This window comes from Coenobita brevimanus, chromosome 35 (assembly GCF_032717465.1).
Source record: "Coenobita brevimanus isolate Jiangsu-jjx chromosome 35, ASM3271746v2, whole genome shotgun sequence".
NCBI classification, from domain to species: domain Eukaryota; kingdom Metazoa; phylum Arthropoda; class Malacostraca; order Decapoda; family Coenobitidae; genus Coenobita; species Coenobita brevimanus.
Genome location: NC_136988.1, coordinates 10,393,693 through 10,405,759, shown reverse-complemented (window position 1 = coordinate 10,405,759; position 12,067 = coordinate 10,393,693). Strand labels below are relative to the sequence as shown.

At 42.3% G+C, this 12,067-nt stretch overlaps 1 pseudogene; it reads right to left on the bottom strand.

Annotated features, from left to right (window-relative positions):
- Nucleotides 1-8,473: 8,473 nt before the first annotated feature.
- On the bottom strand, nt 8,474-8,592 carry LOC145396271 (5S ribosomal RNA; annotated as a pseudogene).
- Between the last annotated feature and the right edge of the window lie 3,475 nt (nt 8,593-12,067).

Below are 12,067 nucleotides of genomic sequence, written 5' to 3'. Positions count from 1 at the left end.
TAAGTAAGCCCAGTTAAGGTATAATTTCTACACTCTCCCAACAGAAAAGTTGTTGCCTTACTCCTCGTCAGCACCCATTCTTTTCCCACAGACAAACACCTGCACTAACACACCCCCTCCTCTCTCCCTCGCGCTTCCAAATGCTTCGCTACACGCACAGTGGAGTTCGGTTCAAACCTCAGGGAGAGAGAAGTTTGGCAACTCTTAAGTGATAAACTTGGGAATGGACCCAGCTGTATAGTACAGTATCCTTTTTACTCTTACGTGGCCAAAATTATCATCTCTCCATCTTAAATCCGAAGTGATAACAACAGATAAATACTACAGAACTGTGCTAGTCACGAAGAATGCTATGGAAAAGGTGTAGACCGTAGTGCTATCTTGTTCTACCGCTGAGTTACGAAGATCAACTCACAAAAGGACAAATATCTGGACAAAGTTAAGGTAAAAAGAATACAACGCTTACACCACCGGGTCCCCCGTCCCCTTAAAAAAAAAAAAAAAAAAAAAAAAAAAGTATAAACAGATGTAAATGTGGTACTGTGGGTCATACATAACATGACATATGAGGCTTTGTAGTACTTCTTTCTTACCAATTTGTTTGACATATTACGCCTTAACATTCTCTTGTATGTTTTTCATATGGCTTTGACATAAACATGATTTGAATTCATACCAAACAAGGGAAGAGTGAGGTGTAATATGCTGAATAAAGCCCTAAGGATGATGGTTACGAAGCCTCCAATGCCAGTCATAATTTGGCTCACGTGCAAGCGCTCTGGTCAGTTCTTATATTTCACAAAGCCAGTTTAGTATTAGTATGCCGCAGAAATTTTATTCGTGGTATGTTCGAAAGCTGTCATTTACCTTAGAAGGGATTTATCGAAATGAAGAGGTTAGGCGCAGCCCTTTGTGAAGAGAAAGTTAAAATTGAAAAAAAAAAAAATGGAAGGTGGCAAGAATACATCCCCCCAAAAGTCATCAGAGTGAAGAGGTAAATCAGTAAATCACTGAATACTGTGGTGTGTTATTCATTCCATTCTTACTATTGCCTGATGATCTTATTCAACTTTGAAAAATTTTGGGAACTGGAGGGAGAAAGTCAATTCCGACTTCCAACCAGAAGCCCTAGATAAGGGTTGACTACAGAACCGGTCCGGGAACCAAACTCCTATTCCTTTAGGTGTGTTTTCAGCCACGTCCAACCGATATCCCAGGCACAAAAAACGGTTAGAGCAGGCACCTTTACTCTCACTTCATCTTACCCTGAGCCTGATGTGCCCATAGGAGGAGGCAGGCGAGATAGAGGAGGCGAGACATGGCGAACGGAGGGAAGGCAGCAATCAAGTGAGGCGGTTCTGTGTGCGAGGCGACTGGGAATTGAGTTGTGGGTGGAGAAGGAAGGCGGAGGGAGAGATAAAGGGGGGGAAACGATAAAGACACGGAGGGAGGGACTGAGGAGGTGGAGGAAACGAAGAGACAGAGAGGAAGGTGGGCGATGGGACTGAGGGGGGGGGGAGATAAGAATGAATAGGAGTGGTGAGTGTGAGTAGTGTGGAGGAAAGGAGGCTGAGGAAAGTAAAGTGGTCGGATGGGAAGGGGAGGTATGGCTGGAGTGCAGGAGGAAGGAGGGGAGGAAGGTAAAGGAGGATGAGATGCTAAAGAAGAGGAGTGGAGACGAGGCTTGAGGATAGAAAGAATAAGGAAAGAGGGTTTGAAGGAGGAAAGGAGGAGTAGAGAGAGAAAAGAGAGGGAGGAGTGAAACAGAGGAGGAGGGGAAGAGGTAAGATAAACGATGACGAAAATGGAAGTGTAGGAGAACGGGGGGTTGTGTGATAATGAAGACGCAGATGTGTTAAATGATGAGAAGCATAGCGAGGAAACGAATGGGTTAAGAAACACAGAGAAGAGGAGGAGGAGGGAGAAGAGGAAATTAAAATAGGAGAAAGAGGAAGAAGGAGGAAGGAGAAGAGGGAACTGAGATAGGAGAAACAGGGAGGAGGGGAAGAGGCAAGAGTATGGGAGACAGCAGGGGAGGAGGGCCAAGGGATGGAAGATAGGAAGGGGAGAGAGGTAATGAGGAGGAGGGAGATGGGGGCAAGATAAGGTGCGGTGAGATATGGAAGATGAAAGAGGGAGAGAGGGAAAAGGTAAAAGGGAGAGAGGAGAAATTAGGAGAGGAGGAGGAAGCGAATAAGGACAAGAAGGGGATGAGGAAGAAGGAAGAGAAAGAGAGAGAAGAGAGAGAGAGAGAGAGAGAGAGAGAGAGAGAGAGAGAGAGAGAGAGAGAGAGGAAAGGATAGGTAGAAAGAGAAGTTTTAGAAAAAATGTTGAAAGTAGGAGTACCAGAAGTTAATGCAGAATTTAAGTGGGGGAAAAGCGTAAGGAAAGCATTAGGAGAGAGAGAGAGAGAGAGAGAGAGAGAGAGAGAGAGAGAGAGAAACAACAGCATTCTAAGCAAAATATCGTCTTGATCTAAGGTACGCATACAGAGAGACCTAAATAAGGGCATGAAAACTGATAGACAGACAGAGATAGCTAGCTAGATAGGTAAAGATACCCACCTCTGATTGTGACAGATAAAGACGGACAGATGCAGACAGATAGACTGACAGACACGAAGCCTTACCGAAAGACAGAAACAAAACAAAACAAAACAAAACTATACAGACCGACAGACAGACAGACAATACAAAGAAACAGACAAAAGAGCATACAGATAGACAGACAGGAACACAGACAGGTAGACAGGTAGACGAACAGGAAAGAATAAAAAAACAAAAAGAGAGACGATGATACCGACAGATAGAGGGAGAAAGAAGTGTCGGACAAGCAGGTGGACAACTAGATGGACAATCCCCAACCGGCGAGCCAGCCAGACAGACAGTGAGTTTATGTCATCGTAAAGAGCTTTTACGCGAGGGCAATGGTCGTACGATGCAGAGAAACGAATAAAATAGACGTGGAAAGAAATGCCTACTGAAGTAACCCTTTTCATGTTTCTTATGAAAACTCGTAAAAATGATATGGATTTTTTTTTTTTAGCTTCTATCAAAAAAGCTTGCAAAAACTTATGTACATTCAACAACTTGTATAAAAATGCCACTAGCAGTGCAACATACTTTCCCCATATTTGCAACGATTTGAATAAAAAAGGATGCCTAAGACTTCAAAACAGATTAAAGAAAAAAAAATGTATTTCACAAAATATATTCCCCCTCAAATTTAAAAACTTGTGTAAAGTGCCCTCCGGAAAGATCCTTTCATTCAAAGTTTATCCTTAATGTGTTGTAGAACGTATTATAGGCGCCTGCATAGAATCAAGAGTGAACACTAAACAGACTGTGTAGAAATGCATTAAAAACTACGCGTTACAGCTAAGGAGAACGTCTGTAAACCCAATGTGCATGAACCTTTGACAAAAGTCTTATGAAAACCATAGTGAAAAACTGTGGAGATTTTTTTTTTTTTTTTTTTTTTGCATAAAAAATGAAGACGAAGGATGTTCAAAAATATCTTCTTCTTTTTTTCCACATAAAATACTTTCATCAGTATCTTGTAGCAAAACATTAAATCTGACAAAAAGAGATTTTTTTTTTTTTCAAAAAACGCCTATAAAAAACAAAAAACAAAAAGAGGCTACGGTAAGCAATTCTTCCTCCCCCTTCCCCCCCTCTTTTTTTTTTGGGGTAAGACCACTCGAGGTACGGGGGTTTAAGGCAGGGGTTCCATCTCAACGCCTTTGGGCTAAACAAAGGTCACATTACATATGACTCGAGATTTCTTTACACCTTTTAGCGATTTAGTCTGCCATCTAGATTTCCAAATCCTGTTCCACGATACTCATGCAAACTAGATTGATATTCAGCGATATAAATAACATGCAAGAAAATTATCATGTGTCATGTACAAAACTGATCGACATGGAAAAGGTATGGTAGTAAGGTATTTCTTTAACCCGCCCCATCCCGACGTTTTCTGGGCAGTGGTACGCCCCAGTCCTGAAATTTTTGGACCTTTTCTTTTTTGGCTCAAACATCCGCTTTTGATGAGAAACATCGAAAATTCATAGAGAAATCGCTCACCTGAGGTTTAAAATACTCGATCTAGGTACGAGTACCTCCTTACTTGACTGGGTTTTCTAACAGGCTGGCACCAAAGAAAACGAGTTCTATGGGAGGGTAGCTATTTTATCCACTCATAAACAGTATTTATTTATTTACTTGGTACGAATTTATATGTAGTACAAGAGTATATTGGTTTTCAAACAGTAATATAGGCATTATAAGCATTGTTTCACTCACTAACTCATCACCATTCATGACCCTTTTTTCCCACATTAACTGATCATCATTTCTGACTGTTTCTTCCTCTGCTATATAAACTTTGTCGTCCACATTGTCATCAATTGGGGAATCACTCTGGCCCTGAATGTCTTTATTGGCCAGGTCACTGGTAACAGGTGAATTGCCGAGACAATGGCATGCAGGGGAGGGGGAAAGGTTATGTGGTGTAAGGCATTGTCCCTGCTTGGCATCTTGTAGAGGAATAGAGGAAGGTGTCCCGTGTATACGTGCCAAAAATCACTCGCAAAATCACTCGCGAAAATTGAAAATTGTGCAAATTAGAGACCTTGCAATGTTGCTGCGTTAATTCACGTCTCCGGGATATGAGTGCACATCAATTGTGAGGACGTGAATTCACGTCTTAGGGACGCGGGGGGTTAAAAAAAAGGTGTGGCGATTCCACCAATATTATAACAAACTCACGATCTCAAGGTAAGTAATGTTGGTACATATGCAACACAGTTAACTGTTGAATTGTGACTGCAAAAAAAGTTTGGAAAAAGACAAAAAATACCTGTTTTGGGGTAGTTAACCCGCGGCGTCCCGGGGACGTACTTCCACGTCCTCACGTTTTGTCACAGCTAATCCCGGGGACATACTTCAACGTCCTGCAATTGCAAGGTTCATAATTTCCACAATTTTCAAAATTCGCGCAAGATTTTCGTTTCGCCCGGGTACCCAAGCCTCCCCTACCTGCCGCCAGGCGGGCAGCGTCCTAGACCCCGCGTGACCCGCACTCGCCCTTGTCTCGGTCACTCACCTGCTAGCAGTGACCCAGGTCAGACATGGCGCAGAAAGGTCTCTCAGACGGGGAAATCGCATCTGTCCTGGAAGCCTTCACTGGAGACAGTGATTCTCCACTCGATGATGATGTGGTGGATCGCGATTACGTCCAGCCAGAGGAAGAAATAAGTAGCAGTGATGAGGAGGTCCCTTCGCCCCGAAAAACGCGGTATGTGACATACCATAAGGCAAGGGAAGGCCAGCCTGCTCCCCAACCACGTGCAAAGCTATCTCTCCATCCTGAATCTGATAAGGACAAGGATGAGGATGATGAGGATGACGGAGGCCTAGGACGTGATATCGCCGCGTGGTTGGGAAAAGAGAAAATATCACCACGAGGATCAGAAGGTGGGGCGAGACGACACATAAGGTATGGTGAAAGTACTTTGTCTGGGGAAGTGGCAAGTGGTGTGGTGGGCTTGCTGGGAGAAAGGGAAAGTGTTGTGGTGGCAGCGCGGGGTGAAAGTGAGAGTGGTGTGGGGGTAGTGCGGGGTGAAGGGGCAAGTGGTGTGAGGGAGGCAGCATGAGCACATGATGCTCGTAGGCCTAGGGGAGAGGAGGTTGAGTCACTCCCCAGCACTTCTTTCGCCCCTGAATATTCCCAAACTTCCTCCCCACAGCCCCAGGATGTGGGGAAAGGAAAGAAAGGGAAGGGAAAGGGTAAAGGAAAAGGGAGAGGGAAGAGAAGTGCGAGTGATGAGAGGCGCCGCTCTCCACCTCCCCAACCTCCCCCACCACCCTCACCTCCCCACCCTGACGAAGGGGACGATGGTGACGTGGTTAGTGTAAGTGGAAAGAATTGTTATCAAAACTACACCCACTGTGTAAATCTGGTCAGTAAATATGTGATAGCAAGGAAATAAAGTGGAAACGGGTGTAATGTTTGCATGAATAAAACGTATAAGTTGAACATTACTGTACAGTAAGTTGTCATAATTGATGTCACGAGTACACCCACATTCTGGTCAGTAAGTATGTGATAGGAATTATATACAGTGGAAGATGTTGTAATGTTAGTAGTAAGGTATTTTATAAGTTGATTACTAGTGTAAGATGAAACAAATGATATCGCGATAACACTCCCTGTGTAAGTACGCGCAAATATGACGCTCAGATCCATCGTAAGTTCAAAAATGATGTGATATCAATTATATCAAGTGTTTACGTGTGCAATGTTAGTGGAGAATTATTATATAAGTACAAAAATAGGTTGTAAGTTAAAATAGTTGTCATAGCGACTTCACCGTGTGTGTTATTATGCGCTATTATTACGCTATATATTTACGTAAGGCCTGAAATAATCTCAAAACAGTTCTATAAAGTTGAAAGTGTATAATAATATTAGAAAAGTATTATGTGAGTAGAAAAAGCACAATATGAGTTGAAACAAGTCACAGCGAGTTCACTCACTACGTAAATAAGCGCTAACATTACGCTAAATGTTATCAAAAGGCCTGTGAATACGTAAAAACAGTTCAGTAAAATGTAAAATGGTATAATGTTATTGTAGAAATATTATGTAAGTAAAAAAAATTATATGTATCATGATTTTAGAATGTTAGCGATTCATCGTGACCAAGTTGGCCGATTTTGCTCGTTTCGCACGATGGTACAATGCTTAGTTCTGCTCTATTTTTGTATAAAATCCAGTATACTCTTTTATCACATGTTTTTATGTTTGTAATAAATTCATTTCTACTTACTTTCATTGGTTTCCCAGACTTATAATACCATAGAAAACGTTTGAGGCTCAGACCGCCTAGGGAGAACACGGGGCCAGGTGGGACCAAGGCATACCTGGTTAAGCTAATTAGGGACCCCGGGGACCAATTTCTTTGCCACCGACCATTGTTTCTGACCAAAAGCGAATGTTTAAGCAAAAAAAAAAAAGGCCGAAAAATGGTCGGGATTGGGGGGTACCAGTGGTCGAAAAGTGGTCGGGACGGGGCGGGTTAAGGAGGCTTCCAGGTCTCCCCAGGCAATGGTTACTGACGGTTTCTCCGACTGGCTGAGTTATTTACCAACCATCGCTCCGACTACACGCATCAGTGCATCCCGTTTCAAAGCAAAGGGAAACTTAATGATTATTTTTTTTTTCTCCATTTGTTTTTCCTTCCTCCGTTCTGTTATTTAAAAAAAAAAAAAAAAAAACATAACCAAACCTAACCTAACGAAACCAAGCCTAATCCAACCTAACCTCACTTGCGCTGACAGCCAGCTTTCATCTTTAGAAAAATGAGCATTAGGAACGTTAAATATGACCAGCTACTGGCAGGCATCGGTGGAATATTTACGCATTCTAAATCCTCATTTATAGCTTTCAGAAGTAAGTTTTTAATAATGCCCAGTAGCTGTGGGAATCCTGGAATAATAAGTAACCTCTGAAGATTCATTTCAATAGAAAATACGGAAAGGCTGCGCCCGTTTGGTACAGAATTAATGAAGGAATTATGAAGCATCCTGTACCACTTTAAAACAAAACACCCCGAGACCTAGAAAAAACTGATGTATAACTAGCTCTATATTTTGGTGATATCTAGTGATAATTTGCTTTTTTTTTTTATTGCTTAGGAGTATTTCAAAGAGCTCACTTTTTTCTTTGCCATTCTTTTAGGCTTGTGTATAAAGAAATATTCTTGTTCCATTTAAAATATATACTCTAGTTAAATGCCATCTCCATCACTCCCTTCCTTATCCATGCAGTGCGAGGAATTGTTTCCTTCTTGTGCTCACTAATTACAAGATGTGTTGTGGAGATGGCTTGGCTATGTCTATACGAATATCTGCTCTCAATAAATTCCACTCCACATAACTCTTTTCTCATTTTATGCATTCTTTTAACCCTAGATATGTAACCGAAGTGTTTGCTACCCCTGGCCATCGTGTTTTCACTTGTCGTACTGATGCCACGTGTCCCTCCGGCCTGGGCCATTCAGTGTTCGTCAAGACATTACAGGAGGGTGGAATGTCAAGTGGCACTCTCCATAGGTTTCCTAAATATGGAGCTCCAAAGGCGATTTGGGGTAGAAACTACCCCGGTTTCCTAAATAGTGAATTTTTACTAACGACATACTTTGATGAATATATATATATATATATATATACAGTATATATATATATATAGTGATACACAAAGTGACAGTGACGATTGATTATTGCATCAGAGATGTTCAGTGAACCACTAGTAAGGACGCTCCCCCTCCCCCCCAAGAAATTTGTTTCATTCATTCATTGCCGGACACCATGTATCCCAAACGGGGTGGCCAAGGGCTTAGAGTTAATTGTTTTACAGGGAGGGGCACTAATCCTCCACCAACCCCACTTGACACGTAGGGAGAACGTTATGCCAACAGCATCTGGTGTTCCCAGGCGGTCACCCATCCAAATACTAACCAGACCCAACGTTGCTTAACTTCGCTGATCGGACGGGAAGCGGTGTACTCAACGTGGTATGACCTAAAAAATTACTAGGTGTAAATTTCTGGTCGTTTTTGGCTTCCTCACCAGAACTTACTCTGCATCCTTTTTTGGTTGTGCTCTGGGCTACAAGACGTGTCAACCATCACCAATCTGTGCCACTACCGGGATTGGGCCTATCTAAGCTTGAACTTAGAAATAATTTAATTTCAAAATATTCTTGATTTTTCTAAAAATAGTTTTTTTTAATGAATTCATGATAGTATTTTCATACTTCAGTTCACAAAGGTTTTAGGAAAAAAACTTAATATAATGGTGAAAGTTTATTACTGTGTTTTTTACAATAATATATATACAAAAACTCTGTTTCCACATTTTTTTCCCTCGTCGGGTTAATTTTACCCGAGATTACCTGATGGTCTCCACACATTTAGGGTTTCCTATCTAGGGTTAAACGTCCATTGAGTCCAAGGTTGATAACTAGTTCAAGAAGAGTCAAACTGTGTTCACTGTTCACACAAGCAGCCTGAGCCGTCCTCGCAACAGAAAATTGGACAAGGCAAAATTTTTACCATCCTAATTCAAGCACCGTAACGTATTCTTTCCTATAAAGCTAATATATATTTTCCCTAACTATCACTCTGTAGGTGGCAAATATCATATAAATAAATGCATCATCGTATACCTGACTTCAATCATTTTGGCCCAGTGGCGTTATTTGTACTTTTTTCTTCCCGCAACCAGCTTCTAATATTCAGCTTAGGAGAGCACCATAGATGTGAAGGAAGCAGCGAAGGCCATATCTATCCCTATTGCTCAAAATTCTCTCCTGAGTTGAATTTAACCATCTGGAAATAGTAAGAAAATGGATTGAATGAATTAAGGGTTACCTCTTGGTGTGGTGGTTAACAGCACAATTTTTAAGTATTTTAATTCTCTGTCTCTGTCTCTGTCTCTCTCTCTCTCTCTCTCTCTCTCTCTCTCTCTCTCTCTCCCTTTTTCTATCCGTCTCTTTCATTTCATTATCACTGGATTGATGCTGGACAGGGAAGCCTTGTGGTGGCATTAATTTAATCGGGAAGTCCAATTATCTGGTCATATAAATACCCCCCCCCCTTAGCTCTCTCCCTACCAACCGAAACGAGGGTAGTGAGCTGCAGCAACAGAGCGTCATCAGCCTGCAGTCCACCGGGTTCCTGATTATTTGAACCTGGGTGTGCAAGTACTACTACTCTATTGCATTATCGCTAGACGATGTGGTTCAGGTTAACGAAGGAACTTTCATATTACAAGCGTTAGCATTAATCTTTCACAGGAAGGAGGGGGTCCTTGGCTGAATAAAATAGCCTGGTGTTAGCTGCTGTGAAGAAAAAGAAGAGGTCGTCAGCCTGCAGATATTATTTCCTGATTCTGGTAACGTCTTTTTTAAAACTTTACTTTTGCTCACTTTAAACATTTACTTCCCATTTCAGGAAAGATTTATTGTACTGAACAAGTTAATGACCAGTCTTCCCAGAGGTGAATACAGCGTCTGCAAGCAGCAAGAACAAACTGGGAAAGAACATAACTGAACTGAAGAGATTATGGGTGGCGTAACTACTGTATGTAACTATCTGTCTGTCTGTCTGTCTATGAGTCTATTTAGCTACATTCCTTTCTGACTACCTGTCTATCTATCTATCCATCTATCTATCTATCTATCTATATGTTTGTCTGTCTTTCCCCTCTGTCTGTCTGTATGTCAGTCTGTTTATCAGTCTGTAATATGTAATTCATCTATTCGTAAAGATCCAAAGCTGTATATTCATTGCAGACCATGAAGGCGAGGATGAGCAGCCGATTGCCTCTTCAGTATAGGGCACTCTGTGAGCAGTTCACTCCACCCATCTCGTGGATTTTTTTGTTTTTTTATGCGAGGAAGAAGGAACCAAAGGCCATGAGCCCGCAGTAACAGTTCCCTCCAAGAGAAAAACAAAATACAAGAGAGCCAAATTCAAGATCCGATCATTTTAAGATGCCTGGACACACTACGTTTGAAAGACTGGAGATCATAGGCAGCAGGAAATACAGACAGAGGGAGACAGTTCCAGAGCTGACCTGTTGCATAAATGAAAGACTGGGAGTAACGGTTAACTCTTGCATTAGAGAGTTGGACAGAAAAGGGATGAGAGTTTGCTGCCAGACGGGTGCTACGTGCCCGTCGTAGAGGTGGAGGAATGCAAGCAGACAGTTCAGAGGAGCAGTGACCATTAAAGTAGCGATAGAAAAGAGATAAAGATGCAACAGTGCGGTGAAGAGACAGAGGTTGAAGGGAGTCAGTAAGAGGAGGAGAGTTAATGAGACGAAAAGCCTTTGACTCCACCCTATTGAGAAGAGCTGTATGTGGGAAGCCTCCCCACACATGAGAGTTGTACTCCACACAGGGGCGGATAAAACCCCTGTATAGAGTCAACAATTGTGCAGGGGTAAAGAAAGAACGGAGTCGGCTTAGCACACCCAATCTCTTGGAAGCAGATTTTACAAGAGATGTAATATGATCTTTCCAAGACAAGTCCCGAGTAAATGAAACCCCAAGCATGTTCAAGGATGATGCAGGATTAAGCTGAATATTATTAAACATTAGTGGGTATACCTGTGGAAGATTTTGTCGGGTTGATAGGTGTAAGAACTGAGTCTTAGATGCATTAAAGACAACCATATTATTTTTACCCCAGTCAGAGATATGAGCCAAGTCAGACATTAGGTGTGCCATAGCCTCATCCCTTGTTTCTTGAAGTAACTGTTGAGATGGGCGTTGCGGGAACCGAATGGAAAGGTGAAGGGCGGTGTCATCAGCGTATGAGTGGATAGGGTTAGATGTACAACTTAGAAGATCATTGATGAATAAAAGGAAGAGAGTTGGTGATAGGACAGAGCCCTGAGGAACACCACTGTTGATAGATCTAGGAGAAGAACGATGGCCGTCTACAACAGCGGCTATAGAACGACCAGAAAGGAAGCTAGCGATGAAGGCACAGATAGAAGGATAGAAACCGTAGGAGGGCAGTTTGGAAATTAAAGACTTATGCCAGACTCGATCGAAAGCCTTTGAGATGTCAAGTGCAATGGCAAAGCTTTCGCCAAAGTCCCGGAAGGAGGATGACCAGGAGTCTGAAAGGTAGGTGAGAAGATCGCCAGTGGAGCGTCCCTGACGGAACCCATACTGACGATCGGAAAGAAGGTTTTGATAGGAAAGATGCCTTAAAATTTTTCTATTAAGAATTGACTCGAAAACTTTTGAAATACAGGTCGTTAAAGCAATTGGACGATAGTTGGAGGGTTGGGAGTGGTCACCCTTCTTTGGGACTGGCTGAATGAGAGCAAACTTCCAGCAAGAAGGAAAGGTACAAGTTGACAGACAAAGGCGAAAGAGTTTGCCTAGGCAGGGTGTAAGCACAGAAGCACAGTTCTTGAGAACAACAGGAGGGACCCCATCAGGCCCATATGCCTTGTTAGTACTGAGGCCAGTGATAGCAGAAAAT